We start from the raw sequence: 12,084 nt of genomic DNA, 5'->3' as shown, positions 1-12,084 counted from the left end.
AGCTAAAACAAACTGTTCTAAAATATTGGTTAAAAAAGGAAGGGGGATGAGAATCAAAGGACATATGGAAGAAAGTTAAAATGACTATTAATAGTGAAGGAATCAAAAGTAACCCTGAGTCTGAGGAGAGAACCGAGATGACATTCTTCTGACAATCCTTCACGACGGCAAACTATCAACTTTATAGGAAAAAGTTATTTCAATTGAAAAAGATTTCCCAAGCAAGTCTGGTGAATGAGCTTAGAATTCAAATTCATGATACAGCACTGATTCAAAAGCAAAATGTGCCAGAAATTGAGGGACAAGGCTCAGTATTTCCGAAAAGCGAGTTGTAAAAGGAAATTTCAGAAATCTGGCTTCCGCAATTAATGCAGATGGTCTGTTAATGGTAACTCTATTTAGCACTCACTTTAATACATATTCTAAAATACTTCTTTAAAAATTACTACTACTACTACTACTGGCGATGGGTGGCTCAAGTGGTTGAGTCTGCCTTTGGCTTGACGTCAGGGTCCTGGAGTCCTGGGATCGAGTCCCACATCAGACCCCCAATGGGGAGCCTGCTTCTCTCTGTGTGTCTCTCATGGATAAATAAATAAATCTTTAAAAAGAAATTACTACTACTGTTACTTCACAATCAGACTATTCTATCTCATCCCTATTTTCCAATAATTAAGCATCTGGCTGGGAAAGCAAAACACAGTTAGTTACACAAAAGATAAGACAAAGGACCTACATTTCCAACAAAGCTAGACCGCATATTACACACCAACCCTCTTGCAATTAAAAAGTTAGACAAATGTATATTTTTTTTAATTCTTAAAAATATCAGAGGATATAAACTGGTGCAACCGCTTTGAAAAACTGATAGTTAACTACTGAAGCTAAATTATATCTACCAACAGCACCATACCCAGGAATACTTCCAAAAGAAGGAAGTGCATATCCGACAAAATACACATGTAAGAATGTTTGTAGCAGATTTATTATAGTAGTCCAAAATTGGAAATGATGCAAATGCCATTAAAAGTAGAATGGATAACCAAACTGTGATAGATCTGTATATGAGGCTACTACTATAGCACACTGTATTTTCCAATAATGGTGCCTACAATACTTCTGGTCTCACAAGCTCTTCCAGAACCTCAACTCCCCCCATCAAGAGGTAGAGTCCATTTCCCCTCTCTTTAAACCTCGGCAGGCTCATAACTGCTTCAAAGAGCAGAATACAATGGAAGGAAAATTGCATTAAGTTTCAAAGCCAAGTCATAAGAGGCAATCTAGTGTCTGTCTGGCCCATGGGCTCTCCACCCCACTCCACTCCCCACTGCCTGTGGGTGCAGGACACTAGCCCTTGGAACACTGCCACCGTACTATTAAGCACAGTCAGGCCACATTTAGGTGTTCCGTCATCAACCAGCAGACATGTGAGTAAACCTTCAAACACTTTTAGGCCCAGCCTTCAAACAGCCCTACTTGAAACCAAATGAAGCTAAGACAAGCATTGCACAAATTACAGTGTTGTGCAGAAAATATATGTTGTCACTGTTTAAGTCACTGAGTTGCTAGGCAATTTTTTAGGTGCTACAGTAACTACAAGTACAGTAACTACAAGAAACACTACTGCTATGTGCAACAACACAGCTGAATTTCACTGATACTATACAATGTTGAACAAAACAAGCCAGATCAGACACACGGGAGTAAAACATACCGTATGATACTATTTTGAAAAGAAAACTAAAAACTGCAAAACTGTTGACAGAAAACCAAGTAATTGCAACCTGCATCAGGAAAGGAAGATATAGATGGGGAAGGGGTGTGACAAGGTCTTCTGGGGTGGCAAAAATGTTCTACATCTTGAACTGGATATGATTACATATTTAGTTACATTCATAAAAATTCTTCAGGTTATACATTTAAGATTGGTGCACATTATTATATGTATATTATACCTTAATGAAAACGCAGGAGAGGGTAGTAATCAAAGAGCTAACAAGGTAATAAGGAACTACTAGGCACAGTAGTCCAAGAGGACAGAGAGGAGCACAGCACCCTGGGGTCTCTTGTCCCCTGGAAATGCCTGCCTAATCAAAAAACTGCATGTAGGCAGGCTAGGAAAGTAGGAAGACAAAATGTCAGAGTACAAGATCCACCAAAGGAGCCATCCCTTGCTTTAGAATAAGACCCCAAAAAGCTGAATCCTGGAAGAGAGAACACAGAAGGAAACTAAACCAGTCATTGCATAGATAGACTCAAAAAAACAAACACCAAAAAAAAAAAAAAAACCCTCAGTTTGAATAAAGGTGGAAAATACAGGAGACAAGCGAAATAAACAGAGGAGTTCCTTGACACCATGGAACTAAAGCCCCAGAAAGAGGAAGCAAGAGAATGGGGAAGAAGCAATACTTGATGAAATGATGGCTGAGAACTATTCAAAACTGATGAAAGACATCCAGACACAGCATCAAAAGGTATATACCCCAAGCAAGAAAAGGAGGAAGACTATCTGAAATCCAAAGACCAAAAAAAATCTCAAAAATAGCCTGAGAAAGAACAACTTACCAATAAAGAAATGATAAACTATAACTGACTGGCCAATAGAAACAAAGCCAAATGCTAGAGAATAATCTCTTCTCCAAAGGACTAGTATCTAATTATATGTATATATGAATCTATCCCTAGAATTCTATGTCTAGCAAAATGTATCTTTCCAGAATGCAGGTGAAATAAAAACATTCTCAAAAAGTTTGAAAATGTGTCAATAATATCTACTCTAAAGAAAATACTAAAGGATATTCTTCAGATGGAAGGAAAATTATTTCAGTTGTTAGGTCAGTAACACAAGAAGGAACAAAGGAAAAGAAAATGCACTAAGTCTAGTTGAATAATAACAGAAACAACAGAAATCTATCTTTGGAGTTTAAAACATTTATGCATTTTAAAACATGGTAACAATGAAGTAAGTTAAAAAAAAGAAGAAGGAGTGTCTGGGTAGCTCAGTCAATTAAGCATCTGCCTTCAGCTCAGACCATGATCCTGGGGTCCTAGAATCAAGCCCGGCATGGGGCTTTCAGCTCAGGGGGAGCCTGCTCCTCTCTCTGCCTTTCCCCCTGGCTTGTGCACACGTGGTCTCTTGCTCCATCTCTTTCTCTCTCTCTCTCTCTAATGAATAAATAAAATCTTTGAAAAAAAAATAAGAAAGAAAATGAAATGTTTTTAAATGTTTTCAAAAAGTTTCATTCTCTTGAAAAACGGACTGGAAGTCTCCGTTAATATAACACTCTGATAAGCTGAGAAAACATATTAGAATTTCTTAGGCCAACACCAAAGGAATGGCAAAGGAATACATAGCCCACACTAATTAAAAAAAAAAAAAAAAGAAGAAGAAGTAAATGAGATAACCATTTTTAAAAAGACAATCCAGGGGTACCTGCGTGCCTCAGTCGGCTAAGCATCTGATTCTTGATTTCAGCTCAGGTCATGATCTCAGGTCATGATCAACCCCCACATCTGGTTCCACACTGAGTGTGGAATCTGCTTGGGATTCTCTGTCCCTCTCCCTCTGCCCCACCCTCCCACTGAGTGCATGTACATTCTCTCAACCCTCCCTCCTCTAAATGAATAAATAAATAAGACAATCTAAAACAAAGCTACGAGAAAAAAGAAACATGAAAAACAGGTAAGACAGATTTTTTTACATTTTTAATCACTAGGTGGATCCTTACGTGGCTCCCCAGTTTAGCGCCTGCCTTTGGCCCAGGGCGTGATCCTGGGGTCCTGGGATGGAGTCCCACATCAGGCTTCCTGCATGGAGCCTGCTTCTCCCTCTGCCTGTGTCTCTGCCTCTCTCTCTCTCTCTCTCTCTGTGTGTCTCATAAATAAATAAGTAAAATCTTTTAATACATAAATTTTTAAACACTAATATTAATATTATTGTATGCCAGTTCATTTTTATAATTCATAAGCAAAATACGTAGATCTAGCAAATGCACACATACCTAACTTTTATAAATTTTAACCACATCTATTCAGGTTTTTTTCCCCATTGTGACGGACTTTTCAAAATCTTATTTCACCTTCTCTTTGTGTATTTTACCACAGGTCTGCTAACAAGCATTAAAATGTCCAAAACCAAATAAAAATAAGCAGGAACAAAAAGCCCAGGAAGCCAACTAGCTTATGAATACTGCAATAATTCCATAATACAGTATTAATTTGCCACTACCGACTTACATAAATTTACTGAAATATATTAAGAAACTTAAGAATATTCTTTCACTTAATTCTCAAAAAAAACATTAATACTTAAAATTTAATTCACTTGTTAATTTAGTCCAAGGAAGATTCCAGAATAAAATTACAACTTTTTCTACACTCAAACCAATATCAGCAAGACACAGGTGCAACACGCCCCTCTATCAGAGAATCATTAAATATCTATGTAGAACCAAAAACACCTAAGCAAACAAGATATGAAACTCCAGCCTCGGGCTGCCTGGGTGGCTCAGCAGTTTAGCGCCACCTTCGGCCCAGGGGGTGATTCTGGAGACCTCGGATCGAGTCCCGCATCGGGCTCCCTGCATGGAGCCTGCCTCTCTCTGTATCTCTCATGAATAAATAAAATCTTAAAAAAAAAAAAAAAAAGGAACTCCAGAGTCCTATAGGCAAATGAAACTACCTGCCACTTAAATCAGTATTTGTTATTTTGGGGAGAAGCTGATATTTTAAGTAAGATGGCCTAGGCTCTTCCAAAGACACAAAGCTATCGACATTAAATCAAAATGCTATGTTTGTGTCATACAGTACTTCTGTAAAGAAATTTTTTTTAAAAATCTAATTTAACATTTAATTCCAGTCTTTTAGATACAGACTCACAAGTGAACAGTGCCAGAGTTACAAAACTAGACACCGAAGCATAGAGTCATTTCCAGGTCTACTAGGGCTAGAGGCAACTAACCTGACTCCCTCTCTCCATTAAGGCTGTGGAACAAGCTGAGCCCTTCGTTCAGGTGACTGGAGCATAGTGCCAGGAGCCTGCTCTCTACACAGTGAACAGTGGCTGCTGACAAGTCGTGTAGGGAACTAAGTCATACACAAGCATCCTTATCCAGCCTCCAGGAGACTCTTCAGGCCCTGTGTGCAGGCTCTTCTCTTACCCTCACAGTGTCCCACCCCCTCCCCTCCCCTCCCCTCCCCTCCTCACCTACCATCTCCTCCTCATCCTTCAGGTCTTACGAGTCCCTTCCTCAGGAAAGCCTGTCCCACCACCCCCAGGTCGGGTTAGGTTCCCTAGTCATCGTTTTTATAGCTCCCTATACTCTACTTCAAAGGACTTATCCCCCCTGTTGTTGAAAACAAGGTACCTAGCATGAGGTCAGGAGGTACACAGAAGGCACTCCAGAAAGACTTGCTGAATGAACAAACAAATCTGAATTTATGGTGTCCCCACCCTCTGCTCAATTTTACAAAGAAACAAGGCTTTAAAAAATGAAGTTATTTACATGATGTGATATAGCCTGGAAATGACATAGACCAGTTAAGAATCCAAGTGTTTGCAACTCTAAATCCCGTGTTCTGACCCCCCATGTACTATAATGAAATGTGGTAGAAGACAGATTTCATTCAAATTAATATTGTGTTTACACTGAGTTCCACTGTAAAAATGAGATGCTTTATTTTTTTAAGACTTTATTTATTGATTCATGAAAGACAGAGAGAGAGAGAGAGAGGCAGAGACACAGGCAGAGGGAGAAGCAGGTTCCCTGCGGGGTGCCCGATGTGGGGCTAGATCCCAGGACCCCGGGATCACACCCAGCCAAGGGCAGATGCTCAACCGCTGAGCCACCCAGGTATCCCTGAGATATTTTCTTAATGGGGAAAAAAAAAAGAGAGAGAGAGACTCTAAATACAAGTGAATCGCATCTAAAGGCAATATGCCTTTCAAAAATCACCCTTCAGGGTGATTCAAAAATCACCCCTTCAGGGACAAACTATAACTTTCTGGTAATAAATGGTCAGCATATTGTCGATAATAACATTGCACTAAAACAAAACAAGAATGGTTAAAAGTGAAATTGCAAACATAACCCAAAAAAGTCATCACCAGCCTCTTTCTAACTGAAGTTGCAACTCCCAAACTTTCAGGACGGTGGCAAAGTCTTCTTCTCCCAGCTTCAGACTGCCTTAACACACCTAGCACATTTTCACCAAAGTTGATTTTGTTTTCAGCTTGCCACTAACTTTAATTTACTGGCCTCTTTTTTTCAACCACCTTCACAGGCTACAGAAATAACAGGAACTTGAGACAAATGTACTCACAGTGGCCACGCTGGACCAGTGCAATCTCTGCTTGACACTGGAGGCCCAGATTGAATCCACCACGCCAGGAATTGTCTTGGGTCCCCAAAACACTGAGGATGACCAGCCAATTGACTGATGGTGGCAAAGCTGACACTTCCACTTACTGGCTTGCATAACCAGTGGCAGGACATACCTCATGTCAACAGACGGTTGTAACTGGTAATGGGCCTTTTCAGAAACAAGTACACCAGGGAGTCTGACAGGTAAAAACAGTAAGTAGGCACCAACGCCGAGATGCAGGCCCCAAATTCTTAATGTTTGGCGAATGATGCTTCTTCAAACGCCTTTGTGACGCCTCACTAATTCTTTACATAATCAAAAAGGAATTTCTGTTATTAACTCAGGCTACCTGTTTTCTTTTAAAAATTCATTCATACCTTTATTAGCACAATTTTTTTCCTTCTGTGTTTTGACATATTTCAATGGCCTGTGGAGACTACAATACAGGATTCAGCATCTATTTTAAGTAAATACAAAGTCTGTTTGCCAACTTTACCATCCAAAACGCCAAACTCAAATCTTTTTGACTTTAGGGCCTGACAGAGTGAGAAAAGCAAATAAGCACTGTTCGCACTGTTCGATTGATGCTGGCTTAATTCTGATTAAAATGACTTCACAGGGCAGCCCCGGGTGGCCCAATGGTTTGGCGCCTGCCTTTAGCCCGGGGTGTGACCCAGGTCCCAGGATGGAGTCCCCCCTTGGGCTCCCTGCATGGAGCCTGCCTCTCCCTCCTCCTGTGTCTCTGCCTCTCTCTCTCTCTCTCTGTGTGTGTCACGAATAAACAAATAAAACCTTTAAAAAAACAAATAAAATAACTTCACCAAAGAAAAAAGTATCCCGACTTCCTCCTAATAGAACTTCCAGGAGATGCGACAACACCTGAGGGACTGGCCACGATGATCTCTGAGGTTCCGCCCAACTTTCCTGAGCTACGAAATAATACGTTTGTAGCCCAGAGACTTAACTCCATTTACAGATGGATTAATGTGGGATTAAAATCGCCTTCTTCCAGCAAGCAAAATATTTAAGATCCTGTCCCCACTTTTTGTTGTTGTGTTGTTTTTTTTTTTCCCCCCTTCCCCATTTGGGTCATATTATTCCCCACGACTGGGGAATAAAATAATGCCTCAAACATCCTTCCCCAGGCCCAGGAGGGAGACACATTTCACTCCTATTAAAGTCTACCAACTAAAAAGCAACTGTGGATTAAAATGCGGGGGAAAGGGTGTGTGTGGCGGGGAGAAGTCATCCCCGACTTCTAGAAGTGGCTTCCAAACGTCTAGAAATGTGGATTCAGGGCAGCCCGGGTGGCTCAGCGGTTGAGCGCCGCCTTCATCCCGGGGCGTGACCCTGGGGACCCGGGATCCAGTCCCACGTCGGGCTCCCAGCGTGGAGCCTGCCTCTCCCTCTGCCTGTGTCTCTGCCTCTCTCTGTGTGTGTGTCTCTCATGAATAAATAAGTAAATATTAATAAATAAATAAATAAATAAATAAATCAAAAAATAAAATGTGGATTCGCAGACTCCTCCAATTCCGCGGCATGCAGCACCTGCGCGCAGCCGGCCCCGGCCCCGGCCCCGGCCCCGACCCCGGCCCCGGCCCCGGCCCCGGCCCCGGCCGCCCCGCCGCGCGGGCTGTCAGCCGCCGACTACTTTGCAAACTTCGCGGCGGCGCGCCGGCTCTCCAGGCTCCCGGGTCCCTCCTCCACCCCGTCCCCGTCCCTCCCTCCAAGCCCGGTCGAAACCAAGTTCCCCCCCACCCCCACCCCCACCCCCACCCCCAGCCCCAGCCCGCCGGGCACCGAAGGGCAATGATGTTACTTAAAGGGACGGAGGCGGCCTGGGTCCTGCCCCACTTGGGGGCTGCGCAGGACGCGAGGGAAACTTGCAGAGGGAGACGCGTCCCCCGGGAGGGGGCGGGGCGTGGAGGGGCGGGGCTGGAGGGGAGGGCGCCCCTCCCCCAGGGCCCGGCGACCCCGGCGCCCCCCGCCCCCCGCCCGGCGCCCCCCGCCCGGCGCCCAGCGCCCGCAGCCTGCCGATCACTCCCGCGGAGCCCCGCGGCCCGGGTTCCGGGGGGCGGAGGGGGGGCCCGGGACGGCTCCGCACGCGGCCCCCGAGCCCGCTCCGTCCCCGTCCCCGTCCCCGTCCCCGTCCCCCTCCCCCGGGGCCGGGAATGGCGGCGTCCGGCTCCGCGGGGCCAAGCCGAGCGGCTGCCCGCGGGGAACCCCGCAGCCCGGCGGGCGGCGGCCCCCTGCGCGGGGAGAGGAGAAAAACGAAGTTACCTCGGGACGGTCCCGGCGGCGGCGGCGGCGGCGGCGGCGGGAGGGGGCCGAGCGCGGGGTCGGGGCAGCCGAGCGGGTCCCGGCGCGGCGGCGGCGGCGGCGGCTACCGCAGTGCCCTCCGCCCCATTGTTTCCCTTCCAAGAGGATCCCGGCGCAGCCGAGCCCGGGAACCAGGAAGTTCCCCGGCGCGACACCTCCTGCCGCCGCTATGGAAACGGCCCCCGCCTCCCAGGGCGGCTAGCCCGGGACCCCGCCTCCGCGCCGCCGGCCCCGCCCGCCTCACGGGCCGCCGCCAACCGTCGGCGATGCGGCCGCGGCCGCCGCCATCTTGGCGCGGCCCCCGCGGCCCCTTCCCGGCGGCACGTGCGCGCCGGCGCCGCGTTCCCGCCTCCGCGAGGACCCCGGCGGCCGCCGCGGGAAGACGCCCGCCCGCGCGCGCCCGGCCGGCCCTGCCGCCCGCGAACCAGCAGCCCGGCTTGCGGGCGCCGCGCGGGGCCCGCCCGCTCCGGCCGCCGCGGGGGGTGAGGTCAGCGGAGCCGCGGCCCCGGCGCCACCTCTGCAGCCACCTCTCCGCAGGTTTCGTTCCGGGCGCATCTGCCTGGCTGCCGGGGCTTGGACCTTCTCGCCCCCCGAGCACCCCCGCCGCGTGACTCAGTTTCCTCACCTGTAAGGAGTCCTGCTAGTGGTCGTACCTGCCTCCTAAGGGTCGTCACCCGCCGCAAGCAAGGGCTGGGTCGTTTAACAGGTGCAAAATGATCATCCGTTCAATCGAACGGCGTTGCTCCTAAGAGAATTCACATTTCTGAAAATCTTTCAGGGACTTCCAAGTGTTCAAATCAGCACGACTTTAAATAGGCTACTGTTTCAGATCCCAACTGCCGCCTAAAATTCCCCCAAATGTTCGTCTTTTTTGTCCCATCTTTCTCTAGGTCAGCTTTCTTTTTTTATATCATGGAAACTGTCAAGAGTTTCAGTCTCCAGAGTCTTCTATTAAGAGGTGCCATTTAAAAAAAAAAAAAAAAAAAAGATGAGTGATGCAAACTTTCCGACGCTGTAATTAGCTGACAGTTAATGATTTATTCAATAGGAGCTAGAAGACTTAGGGTGTGCAAATAACAAAGGCTTCCTGTCCTTGATTCCAGGAACTAGAATTAGTAAAGTTGGCAACTGCGCTGTTGTTATTTTCTTTTTGTTCCAGCTGGTGAAAACGGACACCAAAAAACTGGGTTGCTGCGTGCAATATGGAGGCAGAGAGATGATGGACAGAGGAAGTGGGACCACAGTCTCTGCTGAAGGATGCAGACTTCGCTCACTGTGCCTAACACTTGGTCTTAGATGGATCTCCAAGGCTCCTTGTAGCTCACAACTGGTCTTATTTGCACATACACCCTTTAAAATAATACTTCCCTTTGCTTATCCATTTAAACCAGATTTGCAAAGGCTAGTGTTTAATAAGCCCGATCCAAAACGGATATATGAATTGGAGTGAAAAACAGATCAAGAGTTGGCAGGACATGGGAAACTTTCCCAACACCCAAACACTTCTCCAGAACTTCTGGAATGCCCCAATTAACAATTACCCAGATTGAGACATCTGTATTTCTTTCTTTTTTTTTTTTTTTTTTTTTTTTGGAGAATTTATTTATTCATGAGAGACACAGAGAGGCAGAGACATAGGCAGAGGGAGAAGCAGGCTCCCCACGGGGAGCGCTATAGCAGACTCGATTCCAGGACCCCGGGATCACGGCCTGAGCCAAAGGCAGATGCTCAACCACTGAGCCACCCAGGTGCCCCGAGATATTTGAATATCTGAAAGGCAAGAGCCCTCACTCCTACAGCTGTGTAGCCCAGCTGGACCAGCAGTTTGCTTTGCACATAGTAGGCCCTCAATATTTTATTGAATTAAATGGCCATGTTTGTGGCTGAGCGCTCAACATTTAAGGAGTCGTTGGGAACCACAGATGATGTTACTCAAGGGACATCACTGCAAACATCATTAACAGGAACCCCCAAGTCACTAGTGAAGGAGTTAATGGGATTTTGGAATGAACAACCCTGGCCACAGGCTTATTTGGCAAAATAAAGTGGAAATTTCAGATACATTTTTTCCATAACTTATATGGGTAATCTTTTAAAACTTTATTTTGGACCTAATGATGAGTAACACTGATTCAATTTTATGCTTCAGTGATAGTCCTCTGACTCTATAGTACAGTTAAAGCTCCAAAGTCCCCACATTTTCCCCCAAATCCAAGCGTCACCAGTGAGTTATGTCACTTCAGTATAAAACCAGTATTTGTTCTTAGGTATAACTTTAGGGGCTTGCCATAATTTTTGTATTTTTAAGCATCTTGGAGGTATTGTTAAATGGCAAACACAGATTTCTGTCTATATCCCCAGTGTAGGGCTTCACTCTGGGGTAGGCATGCAAATTCACTTATCTGCAGCATACGATAAACATAGAACTTGTGTCAGTGATTATCATGGAAATAAAGATAGAATCATTTTTCCTCTAAATTGGGGATGGGCAAACTTTTTCTTAAAGGGGAAACATAGTAAACATGAAGGCAACTGTAGACAATATATAATAGGATGAATGTGCCTTGATTCCATTAAAAACTTACTTATGGCAATAAATGGGTTTGAACCACAAGGCACTATTTTGCTGATTGATCCCTCAGTAATTGTATTTATATTAAATTCATTCCATTTTTATATTCACTCCAATGTGAATTGCCAGATATTAAAATACAAAGGGTAAAAGCTTGATATCAATAAAGCACCAAAAAGTCAAAAGTCCTACGGAGTAAGTTTGTGTTACCAATAAAATGTTTCACGTATACCAAAGGTTTAGAACTACATCTCATATACTATAATGGAATAAGGTAGGTGGACATTTGTATGTCATTTTTGCAAAAGCTATGAGCTGTGGTAATGGAAATACTTAAAATGTTGACAAAGAGTGCATGTTTAAACCTCTCCCCGCTACCCATAGGATGCTATAGTTACTAAAGCCAGAAGTACAATTTGAGCTGAGAACGTAAGAACATAGAGAAAAAAATAATCCTCCAAATCATCCATCCTTCACTGTCATCTAGAGAAGGTGGATCAAAGTGTAGGTCCTCTGAGTGTCCTGTAAATTGAGAATTCGAAATGTGAATCCATGGCTATTTGATCCATTCCATTTTTTTTAATAGGGGTAAGCAGATAGCTCCTGGGGAAGATGCAGCAGAGAGGAGAGCGAAGACGGTGGTAATAAAGCTGTGGAAAGTTCTGTGCACGTTTTCATCCTCAATAGCAGCAGTACTTTCGGAAATTTCGTAAGGAACCAATGCTCTTCGTTGGTTAGGAAAGTCACTTCCAATGACACTACATATAATTGTTCTTCCCCATTGGGAAGAAAGACACACTGATCAATATCTGTGCACGTGGTGTAAGTGA

The 12,084-nt window shown here is 45.3% G+C and overlaps 1 protein-coding gene and 1 long non-coding RNA gene across 9 annotated transcripts in view; one reads left to right on the top strand and one right to left on the bottom strand.

Moving 5' to 3' along the window:
* Positions 1–8,893, bottom strand: part of USP6NL (USP6 N-terminal like) — a 169,200-nt gene extending 160,307 nt beyond the window's left edge. The window contains exon 1 of the mRNA XM_072825843.1: positions 8,644–8,893. The gene's annotated coding sequence lies outside the window, so the exon portion shown is untranslated. The remainder of the gene's footprint in view (positions 1–8,643) is intronic.
* LOC140633382 (uncharacterized) overlaps positions 1–12,084 on the top strand; it is a 103,921-nt gene that overhangs the window by 77,188 nt on the left and 14,649 nt on the right. For 5 of the 8 annotated variants that reach the window (XR_012030980.1, XR_012030981.1, XR_012030985.1 and 2 more), the window contains exon 5: positions 9,842–11,963. This is a non-coding gene — a long non-coding RNA (uncharacterized lncRNA). Of the gene's footprint in view, positions 1–9,165; positions 9,389–9,841; positions 11,964–12,084 lie in introns of those variants that run through there. The other 3 variants (XR_012030984.1, XR_012030982.1, XR_012030986.1) reach the window with 3 other exon arrangements.

Source organism: Canis lupus, chromosome 5 (assembly GCF_048164855.1).
Source record: "Canis lupus baileyi chromosome 5, mCanLup2.hap1, whole genome shotgun sequence".
Classification (NCBI taxonomy): domain Eukaryota; kingdom Metazoa; phylum Chordata; class Mammalia; order Carnivora; family Canidae; genus Canis; species Canis lupus.
This window is presented reverse-complemented; position numbering and strand designations above follow the sequence as displayed.